This window comes from Ambystoma mexicanum, chromosome 13 (assembly GCF_040938575.1).
Source record: "Ambystoma mexicanum isolate Mex_15411 chromosome 13, UKY_AmexF1_1, whole genome shotgun sequence".
NCBI lineage: Eukaryota > Metazoa > Chordata > Amphibia > Caudata > Ambystomatidae > Ambystoma > Ambystoma mexicanum.
Window position 1 is genome coordinate 749,431,161 of NC_090938.1, and position 21,834 is coordinate 749,452,994.

Genomic DNA, 21,834 nt, shown 5'->3' on the forward strand with positions numbered 1-21,834 from the left:
AATGTATGATGGCGGTGTCTGCTTGCTTTTCTTCCTGTATCTACCTGTCTCTTTTGGCGTATACTTTGGCCCGTCTTTTGGACCTCTTCTTCCATCATGGTTGTAAATCTTCACCTGAAATGGCACTTCAAGATACATCTTTGGGGTTCAGGCATGATTCTGGCCTCACAAGAAACAAACATTGATGCAAAGTCAGGTCTCCCAATTATCAACTCTCTTTGCTTAAGAGAATTTGTCATCTCATTCTAGCTGCAAACGTTAATGACGTGGTTATTTCATTACCCTTAGCCATACTTTACTTCGTCCCAGTAGTTACAGATGAAAGGCCCTCCACCTTCTCCATGGAGACACCCAAAATCCATTTCTTGATTTCTTTTTAACTCTTACCCTTGCCTTTAAAGGAGGGCACTTAGCCTCCCACTTCCTGGAGTACCACACTGTTGAAGTGACCCATCCCACCTAGAAGGGGTTGGGATGAGGAAGAGTAGAACTATGAGTAATGAATACTACGAGTAAGCCATTGTTGCATTACCTCCCCATCCTCTTCCTCATCCCAGTACTTACGCATGAAGCATGCCCAAGATGCATGCCGATTTGACTCTGGTAACCATGCGCATACCCACATTCTGCATACCCCTGACCTTTGATCAATCCAGCAGACATTATAGAGAAGCTGTCCCCAGTATAGTTGGAAGTATTTCCGCACCCCCTGTCCCAGTAAATGCAACCAGCAGTGGTAGCTGCCTGACACATCTCCATGATGGAGGCATCCATGGGGGCTCTTGGGTGGATCAACCCTGCTCCATGGGTGGCGTAGAAGACCTTCCAGACTGTATGCCAGGACAATCATATACTTCGGAAAGTTACTGATATTGAGGGACAAATCCTTTCTGCCTCTGCCTGAGGTCCCAAAAGTCATAAACAAATGGTTGGACCTACAAAAGCCAGTGGTTCTCGCCGGATATCCCAGTAGAATTGCCCTGACATCTAAGTGAGCCAAAGTGAGGCAATCCTCTGGCAAGAGATTCTGAGAAGGGTGGGGATGCTCATATCCTGTGACATGTGGAAGTCTGAGACCCTCTTTGGCCCAAAGGTGGGGTCACACCTTAGACTGATCTCTTAGGAACCCAGGAGAGGCTCACGCTCATTCAGTTATCTCGTTAAGGTAATAGTGACCAGGAAGGCTGTTTCCCAGAGGAGGAATTTCATGCCAATGGCATCCAAAAAACAAAGAGGGGGGCATACAGTGTCCTTAAAACTCTAGTCAGGCCCTAAGCTGGGAAGAGTGACCTAACCCTGGGTTGGGCTAATGGGAAACTCTTAAGCAGCTGAGCCAGAATGCTGTCTGACTCCCTAACTTCCTCTGTCGGCTGCCTGGAAGCTTTAATACAACCCCAATGGGTGTGGAGAGATAGGGGAACCAGGCCCAAGTTGAACCTGTCCTTAGGAAACAGGGTAAATCCCAGGCTCCCGCATTCCGAGGGAAGAACCATGTGGCCTCCGCACCAGGACACAAACAACGTCTAGTGGCCCTCATTGGAGCAAGGGGTGGAAAACTTAAGGGAGTCTTGCAACAAGAGGGAGACTTCACTTTTTAAGCTGTGTCACCTAAGCCCCTCCCTTTCAAATAACAGGCCAGCCATTGTCAATAGGCGGTCAGCCGGCAGTAGCCAATGACCTCAGATGATGGAACAAAGTCCTCCAGGTCCACCAGGGCATGGCCAGGATCGCCTTGGCCCTGCTGCAGCGGATCCTCTGAATCATTCTGTGAATTAAGGGGACTGGAAGAAAGGCATTGAGTATATCCCCTGCCCATTGGGGACGAGAGAGCATCTGTTCCCCAAATCTTTCCTCCTGGTCTGAGAATAAAAGAGGGGTTGGAGGGAGCACTCTCTCGAGTTCCAAACATGTATCCTGGGAAAGCCCCATATCCAGGTAATGAGGATGAAGTTCTCTGAGGACATCCTCAACCCTGTTGATAAACAGAAAGTATGACTCAGGGGGTTAAACAGAGAGCCGTCCATCCGCTCAGGTGAACCCTGAGTGAGAGAAGATTGGTGCATCTCTCAAGCAATCTGTCCAGGTGCCTGGATTGTGTGGCACCTTGTCGGGTCACATAGGCAACTGCTGTCAAGTTTTTTGTCTGGACTAGGACCGTCCGGCCCTCTAGTTCCTGTTGGAACATAAACAGTACCTCAACCATGCCTCCACCTCTCTGCAGTTGGAGGACACTCCTCTTCCCTATGGTGACCAAAGACCTTGACAAGCCCAGGACCGCACAAGAGGACCGCACAAGAATCCTCAATCCAAAATTGCTGGAAATTGTGGTGAAAATCTCAGGCAGTGGGGGTTCCATTGGGAACACTTAACCTGTTTTCTGGGCCCAGACACGAATGAAGTAGAGTATTCAGCTTGTCCAAAATTGAGATTCTCTTCCCAAAATCCTTAGAACAGCATCGCTACATCCAATACAGGTGGGGCACCAACAGATGGAGGGGGAGACGGATTCACTGGGTGTTGGACACCATAGCAGCCATAAGGCCCAGGATGCTCAGACTGACCCTGGCGGAGGTGCCGGGGGCCTGACACAGGTTGAGAAGAGCCCTCCTCAGGGAGACTGCTCTATCGTCCGGCTGCTGAACAACTCTTCTGTCTGTGTCGTAGATTGCGCCATGAACTGTAACCTCTGAGCCAGCATCAGATGAGACTTTTCTAAATTCACCAGAAGACCGTCTGCTCAAAGAAGCTGCAAGCCTCCGCGACGCTTTCCTCTGCCTGCTCTTGGGATGATCCCTGAATCAACCATTCAGTCAGGCAGTGATGGCTCATCACAACAGCCTTGATCAATAGACCAACCAATACGGTCATGGTCTTGGTGAACACTCAGGGATCTCAGGCCAAAGGGAAGGACCACAAACTGAAAGTGCTCGGGGCCTTTTGCAAATCGCAGGAACGGATACAGGGATGGTTCCGCTGGGATATGGAACCACGCATGCACCATATTCCGTGATCCTAGCTGGTCCACTTTTGTGATGAGTGGGGTTATTCCCTGCAATGTTTCCACCTTCAAAGAAATCTTCTCCACAAAGGTGTTGACCTCTTTCGGATTGATGACCAGGCTGAAACCTCCTGAGCACTTGGGCATGAAAAACCCCGATCGAGTAGCACCTGTGGCGCTGGCCCTTTAAGGGCGTGCACACGACGGAGTGACGTCTCACTCCGTCACGTGCCTGTATAAATAAACGGGGCATTCCCAGCGGCCTCAGAGCCACCTGGGAGCCCGCACTACCAACACCACGTCTGAATGCTTGTGTTCGGGGATTGGGGGACTCAGGGGTGTCATGGGACAGAACTGGAAACACTGTGTCCCCAGTCCTATTGGGGGCCATAGACTAATGGCAGCCAGTAAACCAAAGAAACATGCGGGCAGAAAAATAATCCAGCCTTACAAAAGGCTTCTGTATCCTTTCTGCAGCAGAAATGGCCTGCAAACTACATTTCCCAGGTATACCCGGGCCAAGGACTACTTAAACCAGCCTACGTCGGGCTCAGACGCTTGACCAGGGAAGACGTGTCCACCGGAGCTCCGAGCAAGGGGAAGCACACGAGGGGCCACGCCCCAGAGATCCTTAACCCAGGCCCCTTGTCTGCTAAAGATAAGTAACGCTCGCTGCAGGGAGTTTAAGAAGCACGGGGGGAAGACGCGCAACGCTGTAAGGTGGCGAAAGGAACCCCACAAATCCTCAAAAAGCAGTGAGGGGCATACACAGGGGGCACAGCCCTTGGTTCTCACATCCCCCTGCTCCAGAAAAGATAAGTCCATTGTGCCTGCAGCAATAGCACCGTAGTGTTATTGGAAGGCAACCTTGAACCACGCGCAGAACTTAGTTGGGCGGAAGCGCGAGTGCAGTGCATGTATTTAACATACTAATTAGCCATGTGCTACGATTCAGGAAGTGATCACACCTAATTTCATGCGATTCCAGAGTAATCTGTGCGACTGATAGCACAGCTTAATGCCACGTGTAGGCCTGATATTCTGCAACCTTCACCACCAGCAAGCAATTATTTGCGGAGCCACGCGCGGCCATAGATCCCCATGTGTTGGGTCCAGCGCAGTACAGTTGCATGCACTTTAACACAAAGACAGATGGCAGGCCTAAGAGCACTCAAAAGGTTGTAACTAACCATGTGCGTGAACCTGTACATGTATGTGTGAAGAAACACACATATAGTAACTCCTACTCTCTTTGCAGCACTAATACTGCTCCAGACCCCGCACCTGAGAGTGCACAGGCAGGAGGACAGCACTCACCGCAGAGAAAAGTCTCTTTCTGGCTATTAAGCCTTATTGTGTGATGTGGGGGGAATTGTGCATGATAAGATTGAATGTATACATGTGTTATCCTATGTTCCCTTCCCCGTCCACCTCCCCTCTCCTAATCCTCTTACCGGTTATACTTGCTACTTGATCCCATCCAACCATCGGGATCCTAACCCTCTTTCCCCGACAGGGTCTTGGAGGCTTGTGTAGGTTTTAACTTGCAGGCGCGCAGACCATGGAGGGGTTGGTTGGTTCGTGCCACTCCTGAGCCTGGAAGCTGAAGCCGTGACACGGGGCGTTGGTCACACGGCGACCGCTAACAGGGGCGACGAGCTGGGATAGCACCCGGGAAAGGCGGTGACATTCATTAGTGTGCGTATGATCGTACGTGAAGCGCACTCCACGAAACATGACACGGAGAGGGGACTAATCCACGTGGTCAGTGGCCATCTTTGACAAAAGGCCCTGGGAGGTCGCGGCTTCGTTTGAAGTGACGGTGAGCCATCCAGGCATAATATTTGGATATTCCTATGGCGGATAGTCGCAGGATGCACAGGTTGTGTCTTTGCAAGTGAATTATTCGCATTTTCTCTGTTTTTCACTGAGTATTGAGTGTGGACCCAGGGAAGGCCTGCTATTTGTGTGTACACCCTGGGCCCACCCTGCTCAATTTTTGGGACCTCTATACTGCCTGGCATTAGCACTGACATACTGAGGGACATTGTGACTGTGGGGAAGCCTGGAACTGAAAACTACTGGCCACATCTGGTGCCTGTTCATCACCCAAGGCCTGTCTGGGCCCATCTGGAAAGGAGGTGGTGGTGAGTTGCGGCCACTTTTACTTTCATTTCATCAGGGGTGCCTGTGTGCTCGCCATCATGAACACCGGACAAGCTGCAGCCGCTGACCAAAAGCAAGCCGCTCCAGTAGTGGGTCAAGAGCCACTGCCAGTACTACCACCAAGAGCACTGCTCAAACCACCAGGCACCCTGCAGCCAATGCCTGAGTTTGATATCTCGGGCGCACCATCAAGTCTGGGGCCAAGGTGGAAAATGTGGATGGACAGGTTAGAAATGTACTTTAGGGCCACCATGGAGACGAGTGATGACAGTGAGGTGGCCACCCTTTTGTACTGTGCTGGCCCTGCGGTACATGAGGTGTTTCTTTCCCTCCAACCAGCAAATGGTTCATATGCGGCGACCAAGGACAGTCTCCACAATCATTTTCTACCTATGGCAAATGGCGATTACGAATGATTCCTCATGGGCGCGGCCCACCAAAAGGACAACTAGACACTAGACATATTTTATGGGAGACTGCGCAGAATGGCGGTGCCCTGTGCCTGGAATGACCCCGATACAATGATAATGAACCAGCTCATCCAGGGGTGCATGTTTGGCAAGCTGCGCCACCAGATCCTGAGGGAGCCGGGCATCACCCTTCCCCACATCCTGGAATTGGGGAGGTGCCATGAGGTCTCTGAGTTGCGGGCGACCAGAATGGAGGCAGGAGTGCGCCCCAGCAAGGGGAGGACACCTGCGCCATCGGCAGAGGCCGAGGGTTTAGATATCCAGCAGGCAACCAAGGGATAAGAGGGCAGTCAGCAGTGAGCTCATGTCTGAAGTGTGGATACGATCTCCCACATCCTGCAGAGTGCCAGGTGCTGATCCCTACATCTGCATGTGTAAGGCCGTAACACCGATGATCTTTCCCAGAGGGCCAGTCCGCGTGGGTTTCCTCTGCCAACAGCGATCTTCAAATGTGGCTCAGGTGGACCAAGGGGATGATGGAAATGGTCCGGAAGGTGAGGAGGAAGAAGACGAAGAAGAAAACGTTTTCTTTGTGTCCAGTGTGGGTATCTTGCGGTCCAACTCCAAGCGACAGCCCAGATGTAATGTCATGGTGAATGGGGACTCAGTACTGATGCTTGTGCATACTGGCTCATCTGTCAACGTAATGGCCAGGGAACATTATGACGCCATGCAATCCCCACCTGGCCTGTCCAAACCTTCACTTTCGGGGGGGAACAGCCAATCCCCGTGGACGGTGCATTCATCGCAGATGTGAAGTGTGGCAAAGCCAAAATCCGGGCCAGGTTCTACGTCACACCAGTGAGTAACAACAACTTATTGTGCTGTGCTGCGGCAGAGGCTCTAGGCATCGTGACCTTTGCATACTCAGTGTTTGTGGATGACATCCAGGTGCTGGTGAGCAGACAATCACCTCTGTTTGAGGGCATAGGACAGATGGCTGGTGAACCTGTCCGGCTACACATTGACGAGTCTATCCAGCCAGTGGCGCTCAAACATCGGCGAGTGCCATTCCACCTCAGAGACCTGGTGGAACAGGAACTAGATAACCTCGTCAAGCCGGACATTATCAAAAAGGTGGAGGGCCCCACTCCATGGGTCTCCCCGATTGTGATTGCCCGGAAACCCAAACAGCCTGAGGCGGTGAGAATTTGCGTGGACATGCACCTGCCCAACAAGGCGATAAAGCGGGAGAGAGACCTAACCCCCACAATTGACAACATCATAACTGGGCTGCAGGGTGCAAGGTTATTTTCCAAACTGGACCTCAGGGCTGGGTACCATCAGGTAGTGCTTCACCCCGAGTCACGCTACATCACTACCTTCACCACTCACCGGGGGCTGTATAGATACAAAAGGCTCAGCTTTGGGGTGTCGTCAGCTGCGGAGGTCTTTCAAAATACCATCGGAGGGGCCCTTGCAGACCTGGAAGGGGTGCTTAATATCAGTGATGATATCCTGGTGTTCGCGAGATCGGAGGCGGCACATCTGGCCCGTCTGGCAAAGACATTTGAATGCCTATGCTCTTTGGGACTCACACTGCACAGAGACAAGTGCAAAGTTCTTAAGACCACCATAGAATTTTTCGGATTTCTCTTCAAGGTGCATGGAGTGTCCCCTGATCCGCGCAAGGTGAGAGACATTAAGGAGGCCAGACCGCCAGAGAACGTGTCTGAGGTGAGGAGCTTCTTGGGCATGGTCAGGTACTGTGGCCGGTTCATTCGGAACCTGGCATCCCATTCTGAGCCACTGCAGACACTAACAAGGAAGGACATCACCTGGCAGTGGGGGGGTCACTGGAGCAAGCTGCCTTCGATGATATCAAGGGTGCCCTCACTGTAGAGGACACTATGGCATTCTTTGACCCCGCACTGCAGACGGCGATCATCATGGATGCCAGCCCCTACGGCTTCGGAGCAGTCCTCACTCAAGTGGGCACTGACCAAGAGGTCCGCCCAATAGCGTATGCCAGCAAGGCGCTTTCGGAGAATGAGCAATGCTATTCGCAAATTGCGCGGGAGGTGCTGGCTGTGCTGTGGGGCTACAGACATTTCTGACTGTATGTCCTCGGGAGGCCGGTGATGGTGGTCACGGACCATAAGCCCCTGCTTCCCATCCTGGCGGGGTCATCCTCCAAACCTGTGAGGATAGAACGATGGATGCTGGCACTTCTGGAATATGGTGTGTCGCTGGTTTACCGCCCGGGCAGCAACAACGTGGCAGACTATCTTTCCAGGAACCCAAGAGGGGGCGATCAGCCGTCCACGTACGCAGAGGAGGCGGATGAGCATATACGGCTGGTGGTTGAAGCGGCCACGCCCAATTCAATGCCGGTAGAAGAACTGGAATGGGCCTCGCTGGCAGATGAGTATTTCGGGATACTGAAGGCGGCCATGGAACATGGGGCCTGGAAGACGGTGATGGAGTCTTTGGCCCAGAGAACACACAAGGCAAAGGTGGCCCTGGAACTCTGGCGGGTCCGAGAGGAACTGGCATTTTCGGAATCAGGATTGCTGCTAAGAGGGGACAGAATTGTGAACCTGCAAGCCAAGTTGGAACAAATCATCGCCCTGGCACACCAAGGACACCAAGGCACGCCAAAACCGAAGGCCCAACACTGCCAGAAAGTGTGGTTTCACGAGCTTGAAAGGAGAGTGGAGGAATTCGTGGCCTCCTGTGTGTGGTGCCAGGCAGCCTCACTGGTGCAGCGTGAGCCAACCATCGAAACCATGCCCAGAGGAACAAGGCCGTGGGAGGTGGTCCAAGCAGACTTGGGTTCAAAACCAGGTGCACCCACTTCCTGGTGGTTGTTGATGAGTGGCCCCGATATCCGGAGATAGAATTTGTGGAGTCTGTGGCGTTTGAAAGAGTGGTGGTGGCGTTGGAGAAAATCTTTGCAGCCCATGGACTATCCAAGGTACTATGCTCTGACAACAGGGCGCAATTCTAGGGTGAAAGTTTCGCTGACCTCATGAAAGAGTATGGTATCCACCACAGGAAGGTCACGCCGCTGTGGCCCGGAGCAAACAGAGAAGCGGAGCAGATGATGCGCACGCTGAACAAGGTCTTCCGATCGCACAAGGAAAAAGCGAGTGCCTACAAAGGGCACTATATGTGTTCCTGCGAGGGTACAGGGCCACCCCACACTCATCCACAGGGGTGGCACCAGCGGAGGCATTGTTCCAGCAGTGCCCAAGGGACATCATACCGGGGTTGGGGGAGCGTGAGCCTGCCGTCATCAACAATGGGCAGGTGGAAGAGGAGAGAAGGGCACGGACAGAGATGGAGAACGCCGGGAGGGGTTTAAGATCACCAAGACTCTCTCGGCGGGATGAAGTTCTGGTGCGAAACCGTCACCCTCAAGGCAAGCTATCCCTCATCTATGAACCGGCTCCTTTGGACATAGTGGCGGTCAATGGGTCAATGGTGACCGCGTCCGATGGAACGGCATCTGTCACCAGGTATGCCAGCTTCTTCAAGAGACTGTGTGAGTCAAGGGCTGAGACTATGAAGGACATGGACCTGGAGGAGGTGCCAGATGAAGGAAGGGGGACCCTCAGTCCGAGTGGAGTCCCCAACCCACGAGGTACATGGCGAAGACACACCAACCAGAGAGACAGGCCGGAGGTACCCCCTGAGGACAGGGCGAGGGAAACCTGCCCGTTTTACGGACTATGTCATGGACTAAGTGATGGTTGTCCTGTTGTGAAGACCCCGGTGCCGGTGCAGTGTGGTGCCACCTGGGGACCCAGGGTGGGTATCATTAAAGGGGCTTCTGGGGATCTGTTGATGTTGTGTGCTGTGATGCTGAGTAGTTAGGTTTTCCTTTTCAGTTGTTTGTTGTTATGGAAAAGGAGGAGTGTAGCGCTGGCCCTTTAAGGGTGCGCACGCGAAGGAGTGCTGTCTCACTCCGTCGCGTGCCTGTATAAATAAACGGGGCATTCCCGGCGGCCTCAGAGTCACCGGGGAGCCCACACTACCAACACCCGGTCTGAGTGCTTGTTTTTGGGGAGTGGGGGGCTCACGGGGCGTTGGTCACACGGCGACTGCTACCAGCACCCATACCATCTCTTCAGCATCCCAAATGTCCCAAATGTCCCCTTCTGATGAAGAGCCCTCAGTTCTTCCTGCAGAACTCTCCTCCTCACTTTGTCCACTTGAATTCATGTGATCTGAGGACCTTTTTCTGGAAGAGTCTCTGCAAACTCTTTGAGTTAACCCTCCTTAGTGAACAATAGTACCCACTGGTCTGAAACAACCTCACTGACGGTGCAACTGACCTATCCTTGCCTCAACCAGCGGGTGATGGTCCAGTCAGGATGGCTGATTCTTAGTGTGGGTGGAGGGGGCGATCCACGTCTGTCCTTGAAGACAAGGTGCCTCCTGTCAAGGAGCGATAGCAAGGTCCATTGCTGTGCTCAGGATGGGTCTTTTGGGTACGAGAGAGAGTTTTTCATCTGAGCTTCTACGCATGTTTGTCTTGTCTCCTCCAAATCATTTCCAAACAGCTTGAACCTAACTAAGGGCAGATGCAAAACCACTACTTTTGGGTCGTTTTTTCCCTTGTTCAATCTCGTACATGGATCTGTCTTCTGGTTGAAATGGAAGACCCTATAATTATAGCAGCTGCCAGCACCCCATACATGATGAGATCTGAAAGAAAATCTTGTGCTCAATCAATCAGGTGGCTGGAAATGTGAGAGTGAACTCCCAGTACACTGCCTGCATTTTTCCAGTCACCCAAGTCCATTCCTGGGTGCAGCAATTTTTTTATGCGCCTCGTCAACTTGGCTGCCTTCCCCTTCCAGGCCCCCCCCACCTGGCGCATGTCATCTGCCACCTGCCCCCAACCCACTTACCTGCTGGGCGTTCCGGCTCTGCCTCCACCGCTCCTTCCTATCTCTGCCCACTACCATAGCAATAGAAAAGGGACTAAGTCCCTTTTCAAGTACTTTTGTGGCGGCCATGTTTTTTTGGGCTTGCACAATATGTTCGGAGCTCGTCGTCAATTAAAAATATTTAAAAAAAACTATTCACATCCCAGACGGGACCACAGGGTGTGAATAGTACCGCCCCCGTGTCAGGGGTAGTACATGGCCAATAAGACACTGCTTGGCCTGTGTAGGCTCAGGCTCGGGCTGGCAGGCCATTACTGGACATGAACGCCCCTCAACCAGGGGGGTGTTTGCTGCAGTCAGCCCAGGCCAGTACTCAACTGCCTCCATCATATTGACATTTTCTCAATGTCACTGGGCCTAGTAAGATCGTTGTTTTTGTTCTCTCCTCTGTTCCCCTCCCTTTGCCTGGTCGCACTCGGTAACACCTGTGTATGAGCGCAATATAAATAAATTATCATATGATATCATAACATATAAATGTTGGAAGTCTCCAAGAAGGGATTTCTCTGTATAATATGTGGAGACTCTGCCCTTTACATATCTGAGAACTTCCTTCTTCTACACAATATTTCATGGCATGATAACCTGTTCTGTGGTTTTTTCCCACTTTGAGATGAGAGTTTGCTGCCATCGCTTTTTGCTCACTGTACTTTTCACAGATGGGAAATATCCATTTGCATATCAGTCTTTGTCCCGCCCACATGGGCAGTCCAGCACCGAAATGCTATGGCAATTCCTCTCTGAACAAGAGTACCAACAGCAACCCCATACACGTGTTTCAGCCTTGTTGGGCATCATCAGCGAGGCAGAGCTGTGCCTCTCTGAGCACAGTGAGCAAGGGGTCCACGTCTGGATGACCCTGGGAAATTTAGGGTGACTAGACCTAAGGCCCTTGAAATAATCAAAATGTAGTGGTAGGTGCTCCTCTGCAAGAACAAACACGGCCTATTGACCTGTTCTTTGGGAAGGTACCCACTCGAGAGTCCGCAGCCACACTTTAGCTCACTGTACCTTTCACAGATGGGAAATACCCATTTGCATATCAGTCTTTGTACCACCCACATGGGCAGTCCAGCACTGAAATGCTCTAGCAATTCCCTTCTGAGCAAGAGTACCAACAGCAACCCCGTGCACGTCTTTCAGCCTTGTTGGGCCTCCTCAGTGAGGTGGAGCTGTGCACAATATACATTTCTCTTGTTTTACTTACCTTTCGGGATCTAAGGTTGGGTGGTCCCTGTGGAATTGGACGCTGTGGCCTGCATGCTAGACCATAGCAGTCATACTAAACCAAGTGACTGATCCGAGCAGTTGTATTGAGTGTGGAATGCAGCATGATGAGAGTGTTGGAGTGTTTCAGCTGTCTCTCCTGTCGCATCCTCTCTGAGCATCCACACATAACAACATTGCCACTAATTTCACATAACCCACTTCAACCCATCCCAAATGTAGCTTCTTTTACACAACATAACAACCTAATCTAAGCTCACCTACTGTAACTTATGTCTGTCTGCAACAGTGCCCTGATGCCTACGGGTTTTGGGTGTTATACAAATACATAAATAAATAAATAAATAAATAAATAAATAAATAAATAAATACACAATTCTCCTTTCCTAACTTAGTCTATCCTAACTCACTTTAACCGCCTCATCTTTAGTTACTATAACCCAAACATACACAAATGGTGTAACCTAATCCAATACCGCCTAACCCTACCTAACACAGCCCAACCCATCCCAACCTAAGCAATCCCTACCTAAAACCTCCTTGCATTCCTCACCTAGAAATGGAAGACTCCTTGCCCCACCTAGCTGCTGCTTTTTTCAAAAACCTTCATTATTAAGATGCCAGAATGGGTGGTAGTCATTCCTTCTTTTGTGGGGCCATGTGCATGTCATGCTCTCGCCTGCAAACCACAAGACACATTTTGGGACCCCCTTGATTTCCGCAAAGCAACCAGACCTGACTCTCACCCTCGAATCTCATTCCTTCACTGCCATCTCACCCCAGTACCAAGAGTTTGCTTGTGATGGATTGCCATCTGTGAGGGTGAGAGTATGCTTGTGACAGATTGCCATTGGTGAGGGTAAGAGTATGCTTGTGACAGATTGCCATCTGTGAGGGTGAGCGTATGCTTGTGATGGATTGCCATCTGTGAGAGTGAGAGTATGCTTGTGACGGATTGCCATCTGTGAGGGTGAGAGTATGCTTGTGACAGATTGCCACCTGTGAGTTTAAGAGTTTGCTTGTGACGGAATGCCATCTGTGAGGGTGAGAGTATGCTTGCAACGGATTGCCATCTGTGAGGGTAAGAGTATGCTTGTGACGGATTTTCATCAGTGAGGGTAACAGTATGCTTGTGATGGATTGCGATCTGTGAAGCTCAGAGTATGCTTGTGATGGATTGCCATCTGTGAGGGTGAGAGTATGCTTGTGACAGATTGCAATCTGTGAGGGTAAGAGCAGAGGTCGAAGTGGGAGGGAGCGGTCGGGAGCGGTGCTCCGATACTTTTTATTTTTATGTTTCACTGTTCCTATACTTTTATTTTAAAAACAAACAGTTCTGGAATGGTTTAGTTTTAAAATAACAGTGTAGGAAGAGGTTGAAGCTTGCACTTCAGTGCACTGCACTGCACATTCCCATAAATAGCAGGTGTGCTTGTTTGGGGGTTTGGATTGTGTGTGGAAGGGGGCGCAGAGATGGGGTTTGTGGGGAGCAGGGCAGACCTGTAGGGAACATAGTTCCACTACTTCTTTTAGTACACTTCGACCACTGGGTAAGAGTATGCTTGTGACAGATTGCCATCTGTGAGGGTAAGAGTAGGCTTGTGATGGATTGCCATCTATGAGGTTGAGTATGCTTGTGACGGATTGCCATCTGTGAGGGTAAGAGTAGGCTTGTGATGGATTGCCATCTGTGAGGTTGAGTATGCTTGTGACGGATTGTCATCTGTGAGGGTAAGAGTATGCTTGTGACGGATTACCATCTGTGAGAGTTCAACGTTGCTTTTTTGATTTTTATTAACATAAAATGAGTAGGGAAATTCTGATGCTAAAACGGTAGACTGCTAATCAGATCCCCATTTCAAGTATGCTCCTTGCCAAAATGATAGTGCAAGCATGCACCTTTGCTAGGTCGACTATAGGCAACCTCAGCTCCTGCTCTCCATTGGCACAAGGCAGGTTCAAAGGTCAGTCACTGTGTGCTGGTAAGTTTTTAGTAGGTTGACATTGTGTGGTGTCTGATGGGTGTTGTGTGTGGGTGTTTTATGTGCATCTCGGTTGTTGTTGAGAGACGGTAGTGTGCTTGAGGTTTGCAGTGTTTTTATTTTTGTGGTGGTGGTGGTATGTGTATTGTTTCTTCAATGTTGGGTGGTTGGTATGCAGAGTATTAGAGAGTTATTAGTAGGCTTAGTTGGGGGTCTTCTGGGTCTTTTCTGTGCATTGCGTTGATCCGTTGGGCTAATCTTGTTCTAATGAGTTTGAGGTTGAGAGTTCTGTTTCTTTGGCTGATGATGCTTAGCGGTTTCTTATTCTGTTGCGTTGGTGGTTTCTCTTTCGGCAGTGTTTCCTCTTTAGCTTGGTGAGTTAAATAGCCATGTATTTAACATGTTCAGGTGGTCTTCAATTGTTTCAATTTTCTTTGGGAGTGAATTTCAAAGTTTCACTGCTGTGCAGGAGAATGTTGATCCCCTGAATTTCTGTTTTGCGTATTGCCTCGGTTCGAGGTGAATGTCGTTGCTGGACCTTAGTGTTCGTGTTGGTTTGTAGGTGGAGATTTTCCCTGTATGAATTCCACTCCTTGGCCAGGGATTGCTCTGTGTGTTATGCACAGTGTTTTGAAGAAGATTCGTTTTTGACTGGTAACCAATGTAGTGTTCTCAGCACTGGTGTGATGTGTTCTCTCTTAGTGAGTCTGAGGAGTAGTCTTACTGCTGCGTTCTGTACTCATTGTAGTTTCCTTATAAGGTATTCTGCCATTCTGAGTTAGATGCTGTTGGCGTAGTCTATTCTTGACATGACAAGAGAGATGACGCTCAGTGTTCTGTGTGGGAAGGTGTAGAAGGGAAGTATCCTCTTGCTTGTGTGTGAGTGGAAGAGGCATTTCTTAACTACTGTGTTGATTTGTGGGTCTAATTTTTGTTTGTTGTCCATTAGGATTCTGAGATTTTGACCACTTTGGATGGTTCTGGTGGGTTTCCCAGTTCGGCGGGCCATGGGATTTGGTAGTTGTTCAATGGGTCGTTGTGTGCGATTATGATTTCTGTTTTGTCCGCGTTGAGTTTAAGGCTGTGCTCATCCACTGGCTTAATTCAGTGAGGCAGTTGTGGAATGTCGGGTTTTGTTCCTGGCATCCATTGATTTTGTAGATGATTTGAGTGTCATCTGTGTAGCTGTAACACATTAGGCTGTGTGTTTTGAGGAGGTTAATCAGGGGAGTCATGCAGATGTTGAAGAGAATTGGTGATAGCGATGACTTCACATGTTGCTTTGCGAGGTGCTGACTTCAATGGTGCTAGCCAAGTGCTGCATATCCTATCTTTGCTTATTCTGTGCTCTTTCCTTAGTGGTGGGTTTTGTGTTGTGTTTTTCTAGTTAGTTATTATTGTACATGGTCTGTTTACATATTATTATATAACCCTGGTTGGACATTCCTTTATTTTGGACTGATATACTTCGCTTGGGTCACTACTAAACCACATTCACAACCCTCTTAAACGTAAAGCATTCCCTCAGCTCACGTTACCACAAACGACGAAGGTGGTAAATCTCTTAAATGTGCCTGTTTTACATTTAGGATTGTGTTAGCACTTGGTTTGTAGAAGTGTGAGGACTGAGTGGGCGTTTTATCCTCTACTCATCCTTGTACTCCTGCAGGGCGAAGTCAATGCATCACACTCCCAAGTACACAACCACTGACTACCCCCACATCTCTAGTCTGCCCTGACACCGGTTTGTGCACTTTCAATGCCGTCCAAGCTACTACAAGGGAACCAAAGGAGGTATCCTTGACCATGATGTTCGACCGCCTCTGCATCTCCGAGTTTTCCCGATGCTGATGTCGAAGCTCTGCTATATCCACATCAGAGACATGCTGAGTCTTCTTGTGTCCCTTACTCATCATTGTTGCTTGGTCATTTGATTTATTTATTTTATGAGCTGCAAGCCGACATCGATGCAGCACTCTGATGCCGTGTCAAGGCACACAAGCCCACTCTCCGCCAAAGGGCAGCCAATCTCTGCTCCTGTGACCGGAGGCCACTGAGTCTTCCAACATTGTCAACCCACCATCATCTGCCAGCCCCACTGCCTTCAACCTGCCAGCTGACGGCACTGCTGAACAGCACTGCATTGTTGGACCTTGAACTGTCGCTCCCTGACGTAACACCGGCCCGGCTCCAAAAAGCACCCAGACTCATGGCTCAATGATGAAAATCCTTGCTCAGCGCTGTTGAGCCCCAAAGTAAAAACACATATTGTTCTGTGAAGAGACCCTGTTCCCCTGGTCTGCTTTTTGGGAATCATAGTCACTTTTAAGACTTCATCTCTACCTTGTTCTTCAAGACCTATCCATTGAACAGTAACATTGTGTCAATCTTTTGCCGGAACACACGTGCACATCTACCCAGCAGTGTTCTTTTACAGGGTTTGTTTTCCTAGTGTATTCTGATTAGTTTGCTTGCATTTTATTCGGTCGTTAAAAGTCAATGGGCCTCATTAAGACCCCGCCGGTCTGGTAACAAAGGTGCCGGTAGGCTTACCGGCACCGTTGTTACTGGACCTGCAGAGTACAAGTTTGAGGACCTGGAGGGCAGAACGGCACCCTCTCCCAGACTTTCACGGTAGCACCGGCACCGTTATTAACGGTGCCGTGTCATCCCCATTCCCATTGAGTCCTGTTGGACTCAGATGGGAATGGGGAGTAACTTTTTCCGGCACCTGGCTTCACGGACCGCCGGGGCTGTAATGCCCTGGTGATTCCCTAAAGCCAGGCACCGGGAAAAAAAACACAACTCCGGCGGTAGCCTGCCTCTTTTACCGGCACGGCTACCGCCGGGGTTGTAATGAGGCCCAATGTTTTTCAAGAATTGATTAGAATTACACTAAAGAATTAATTGGACGTTATTTTACTTTGGACTATTGTTCTTAAGTTTGTTTGGGTTGCTACTGTTATCAGCTCATACCCACTCTAAAGAGATAACCTGCTCTCAGCCTGCGCTACCGCACAAGGCGAAGGAGGTCCAACCTTCGAGCTGCGCCTGTTTCACCATTATACTGAGATCACTGCCTGTTTAGTGCTAGTGTGGGGGCTGAGTATGCGGGTTGGCCACTACTCATCCCTGTACTCCTGCAGAGCAGTAGTCAATTTGTTGCTGTGCTCAAAATGACCTAATTCACTCAACCTTACCATATATAACTTCCTCTCTTGCTCACGTCTCTGCCGACACAACAGCAATTCTTCTTCCACATCCGCACAGCACTGCCCTTAAAAAAAAGTGTGTGTTTCACAAAGCTCAAACAACTACCTAAGTGCCTGTGTTCTGTCTATCACAGATCCAGCCCTTGCTATGATAAGAGTTGTTGTCTGGGAGGATTTTAGCATCCCCGGAACTAATAACAGCTGTCTTTCTAGGACCCTGCTGAAAGTAGAGTGACCTGCAAACGCCCGTGGGTTTTGGAGGCAGCATAGGCAGGTATCACCAACCTACCTGACGCGTGGTGTAGCACATCAGGATGCCACCATTTACCTACATCTGACCCAAGGGGCATCTCAACCTTGGCTTCCACCTTCAGTGCACGGTATCAGGTAATAATGTCCCCATACAGAATGTCCCCATGCATAATGTCCCCATACATAATGTCCCCATACAAAATGTTGCTGGGAAAAGCCATTGGGGCGATAGCTCAGTGGCAACATGATCGCCTTGGAATCAAGACGACAGATCCCTGGGTACGCGCTTAGAAACCTCTGGGTATTACGTGCGCTGTAAATAAACTATCATATTATGTCATATCATGGGACCGGGTTGCAACTTTTATGTCAGGAGACATTTTTGCTGGGACATTATTACATGCAACCCAGTGCACAAGGCAGAAGTTGAACAAGTTGGGTCATTGATTGTCCACTCGCCCAAATGAGAAAGCTCTCAGGAAATCCCATCAGCAAATGACGTCTAATTTAGAACAAATCAAAAATTGGCTTGCGTGTAGGTGTGGTGGCTGTTAGTCTAAAGCTGGCATTTGATGAGATTATGGGAATCCCCTTGAGGTTAATAAGACATTGTATCCAGAATTACAAGGTTTGGAGGCAGCACCCTCTGGAGAGGGCCGAACTGTGAAATAATATCTTCTGTTCTCCATCATCGGACTGCGAGGGATACCCCCCGCCCTGTGTGCTGTGCTCAAACCTCTGCGGTTTTCTCTACTAATTATGAATCAGCCTGAGGAGTGTGGGCGAATGGAGGTGAGTGGGGGAAATCCCGGCTCGTCGTCTCGAATATCGACAATACCTCAGACCCCAAGTGTGGTTTCTCAAGTACCTTACGTGTTTTGGCACCTTGCCCTCGGTGAAGCCTTGAACGGGATGCCTGCCTGCTGCTTAGGGCTATATCCTGTAAGACGCTGCTGCAGGTATTACCGTCAAGTAGACGTTGCTGGAGTTTCCGAAGAAACCACCAGCGGGAGTTTTTTGAGAGATGCAAAATGGTCAAATGGAGATGAGCCAATTTGTAAAAGGGAGGAATTTGGTGCGGAGCGGTGGTGCGGGCGCTGATGGATATGGCAGTGGCCATTCTGGTGGTTCGCCTTGTCGTTTCTGGTTCTCCATCGGCTGAGCATCACCTGGACTGACTGCAGGCTGATGTTTTGGGTATCGGCCATCGTGGACTGATTCTGATGGTCCCCATTTGCGTTGTGTGTGTGGGATTTATAAAGCGTGAACCTAGCTGTCAAGCAAAGGAGTGCAGTACAAAGGGGACGCACGCAAGGATTACAAGTAAATGTGAGAGGTAGCAGAATACCTGGGATGGATGCGGCGAGCCGGGGAGTGGGGAACTCCAGTGGGGGAGAAAGGGTTGTGTGGAGCGATCAGTGATTGTCCAGATGTTCTTTGAATGGTAGGGTCTTCAGGTCTTTCCTGAAGTGCAGGATGAAAGAGGCCAGTCTTATCTGCACTGGTAACTTGTTACAGAGACAGGGTGCATAGGCCTGTTTCCTGTTGTGTTCCCTCGTGTAGTTCTTTGTTTCCCGCCTGGTGATATTGTGGCTTCTTATGGTGCGGCGGCATGCCGTCCGATAGCGAGGTGCCTTTCGTGCTGGTGGTGGGAAGAGAAAAGTGGGCACCAAGGACGCGTCTGCAAGGTGCAGGATTGTGGGGAAGCAGTGGGCGACCTTTGAGGGTGTACCACAGCTTTACTCCCTCCCGCTAAACACTGGCCAGTCAAAGTGAGCAACGGTCTTCAAGTTGAAGATACACTTGTGCAGTGGTACAGGTTGGATCCCTTTCCCAAGATGTACATGCACAGCCTCTCCCTCTATATGGCAGTGCTCAGGCAGTGCTGTGGTTTATGGTGTATGCCAGGACATGTGCTTGGTTTGTTTTTTTTTCGAGTAGTTTGCCCAGGAAGCATCACTTGTGGGAAAACATTGTGGGCGCAAATAGCCCAAATTATTCACATCAGATGAAGAATTTAATCTGAAACGTGTAATTGGTGATTTTTGGAAGTTAGTCTATGGAAATGAACATAAAACAGTAAGGAAATTGAACAGAAAATCGTTCAAGTGGGTAATGCCATTTTAATGAGCTGCAAGTGAAGCACTGGCCATTAGGGCTACCCAGGGCTGCAGGGGCTCCAGAGACATAGCGGGTTTCGCTCACCTCTGAGGCTTCTTCAGGTGTTTGTTACCCATTTAACATGCACCAGTGACTCGGGTAGTGGGCCAGTAATTGAGCCCCCATCTGGAATTTCGTAAGGTCCTTTCCACCACAAGAGAAGAAGGCCTGTAGAGCACGCCTGTTTTGTATGTTATGTCATGTTATGTTGATTTTTGCCACACAGCGCTGCCATTTGCATGGTCTCCGGGCACTCACGTGGCTCTGTAAGAAAGCGACCGGGATTGGTTAGTGCAGGAAGAGGGATAGGATAGAGGTTGGGCTCTTCTGTTGATGCTTGCAGAACCAGGCGAAACTGGCATCTATGTGTGTTGGCTTTCTGAGTGTGCTTTGTTGTGACCACTGAGCTTGTTGTGTCAAGAGGGGTAACGTCCAGTGCCTGGGTTGTTTGTTGTTTGTGGTTGTTTATTCTTGTGGCTGTGCGTGTCTTGTGTGTTTTTGTGTGTAGAGTGGCTAGCCCCTTTTGTGGTATGTGGTAGGTCTGCGTTAGAGGACAATGGAATGGAGGTAGGGGTGAGTTAGTTAGTAGGTTTGGCTCTCGTGTGTGGTTTATTTTTGTTTCCACGATTTTATGCCTTGGGTCCGTGGTATGAATTGTGGGGGTGCCGTTCTTATTTCCTTAGGTACAGAGTTGCATAGTTTGGCTATCAGATGGGAGAATGCGGCTCCTCGATGTTCCTTTTCTCATAATGTTTTGTTTTGATTTGGATGTCATTGCTTGATCTTAGGTTTCTTCCTGGTTGGTAGCGACTGATTTTGGCTTGGAAGAATTTGACCCCCTTTCTATGTAGTTATTTGTGGGCGATTCAGAGGGCTTAAAGTTGATGCGTTTTTTAATAGTGTTTCGATGTTCTGTGTTCTATAAATTCAGACACCATAGTGACTTATTTCATCATTAACGTGAAATTCCAAGCAATTTACTTCTATTCCACTTACCACAGGGTTCCACCATTGGGGACCGCCCCTTCATCGGGGAGGCTGGAGGAACATATCTTGGACTGAGGCTGCTATCTTTTGGTGTTCGTAATGTGGACGTCATAATCGTGGGAGATAGCAGGAAAAAAGGCAAGATCCAGAGACCTCCTGGGCAACGGACAGATTAGAAGGAATATTGCACCACCAAGAGATGCTCAACCTTTGCAGAGGAAAGAGTCTAAACAACTTTGGCAATGATTTTGAGATTGTATCAAAGTAGGATTAGGCTAGGGTTCAGTTGCACTGTTGAACTGGAAAAGGATTTGCAGAGTCTAAGCAAGCAAATGAAATTCTGATGGTACAAAAATAATGACCTTAAGGAATTGTGGATAACTTGCCTATGTCTCTAAGCCTCTATTAGGCAGCTATGATTGAATGTGTTGCTCTGCCTTTTCTCCAGTGTATAACCACCAGGATTAAATCAGGTACAGCGTTTATCACTGACCTGAGTGTGGGGTTTTAGTCGCGGAGTCAGATGTCTGTGATTGTTAGATTGCTATGGACAGAGTGTTATGTTGGCTCTTGTCATCCATTGGTGTATCCTTTTGGCCCACAGCTAAAGAATTGACCCCCACATGCAGTCTGTGGGGTAGGGGTCCTGCAGAGTTCTGTCTTCGGTCACAAACATGAATTTCATGGGTGGCCCACTCTTATTCCAGAGCCGCCCAAGCGCCATGTTTGGTCAGGGTGGAAGTGCTTAGGTGTAAAGATGTTGAGGGCGCATGCATCAATTCCTTTATAGCTGGCACCGTTGGATGGGACTGGTATCTGCCCATACATTTAATGAGTTTGTTTTAGCAAATGTGATCAAGCAGCCCTGGGCACATGTCTGATGAGCGGTGGAAAATTGATAGAACTCCTCCAGCCTCTGATCAGGCCAATGTAGAGTTCAGACTTGTCATGACTGGCAAAAAGACTGGATAGGCTCCATTTAAAAGGCAGCTTCCACCCAATTCAACCGTGTTTATTGCTGTATGCCATGCCAAGGAGGAGATCAGCTGCAGATCTTCCAAAGAGAGACAGCTCAGGTGTGCCCAGAGGAATGCAAGCAGGTAGATATCATGCGAAGATCAACGCATACAGCTAGAAGATGTCCATCATGCCATGGACCAAAACATCTCTAAGCGCAGGGCACGTGATGCTTAGCAGACTCCATACAATGTGACTCGGAAGAGACAAGGTCCATAAGAAGCTGCATGGGCGAAAGTCTCCATTTACAGCTTGATCATTGGGCTTAGCCGGTCAGAACAAGACGTGGGAACCGGTGTGGGAGAAGGAAGCCAGAGGGCAGCACTACGGTCTAGGAGGGACACTGAGGGAGGCACAGCCACTTCAGGAACCCACCGAAGATTTTAGCTTTGGAACATCTTCAAAGCCTGATCTGTAGAGGAGCAGCTGCACGCCTCTGCAGAAAATCCCACCCCCCTGCCTCCT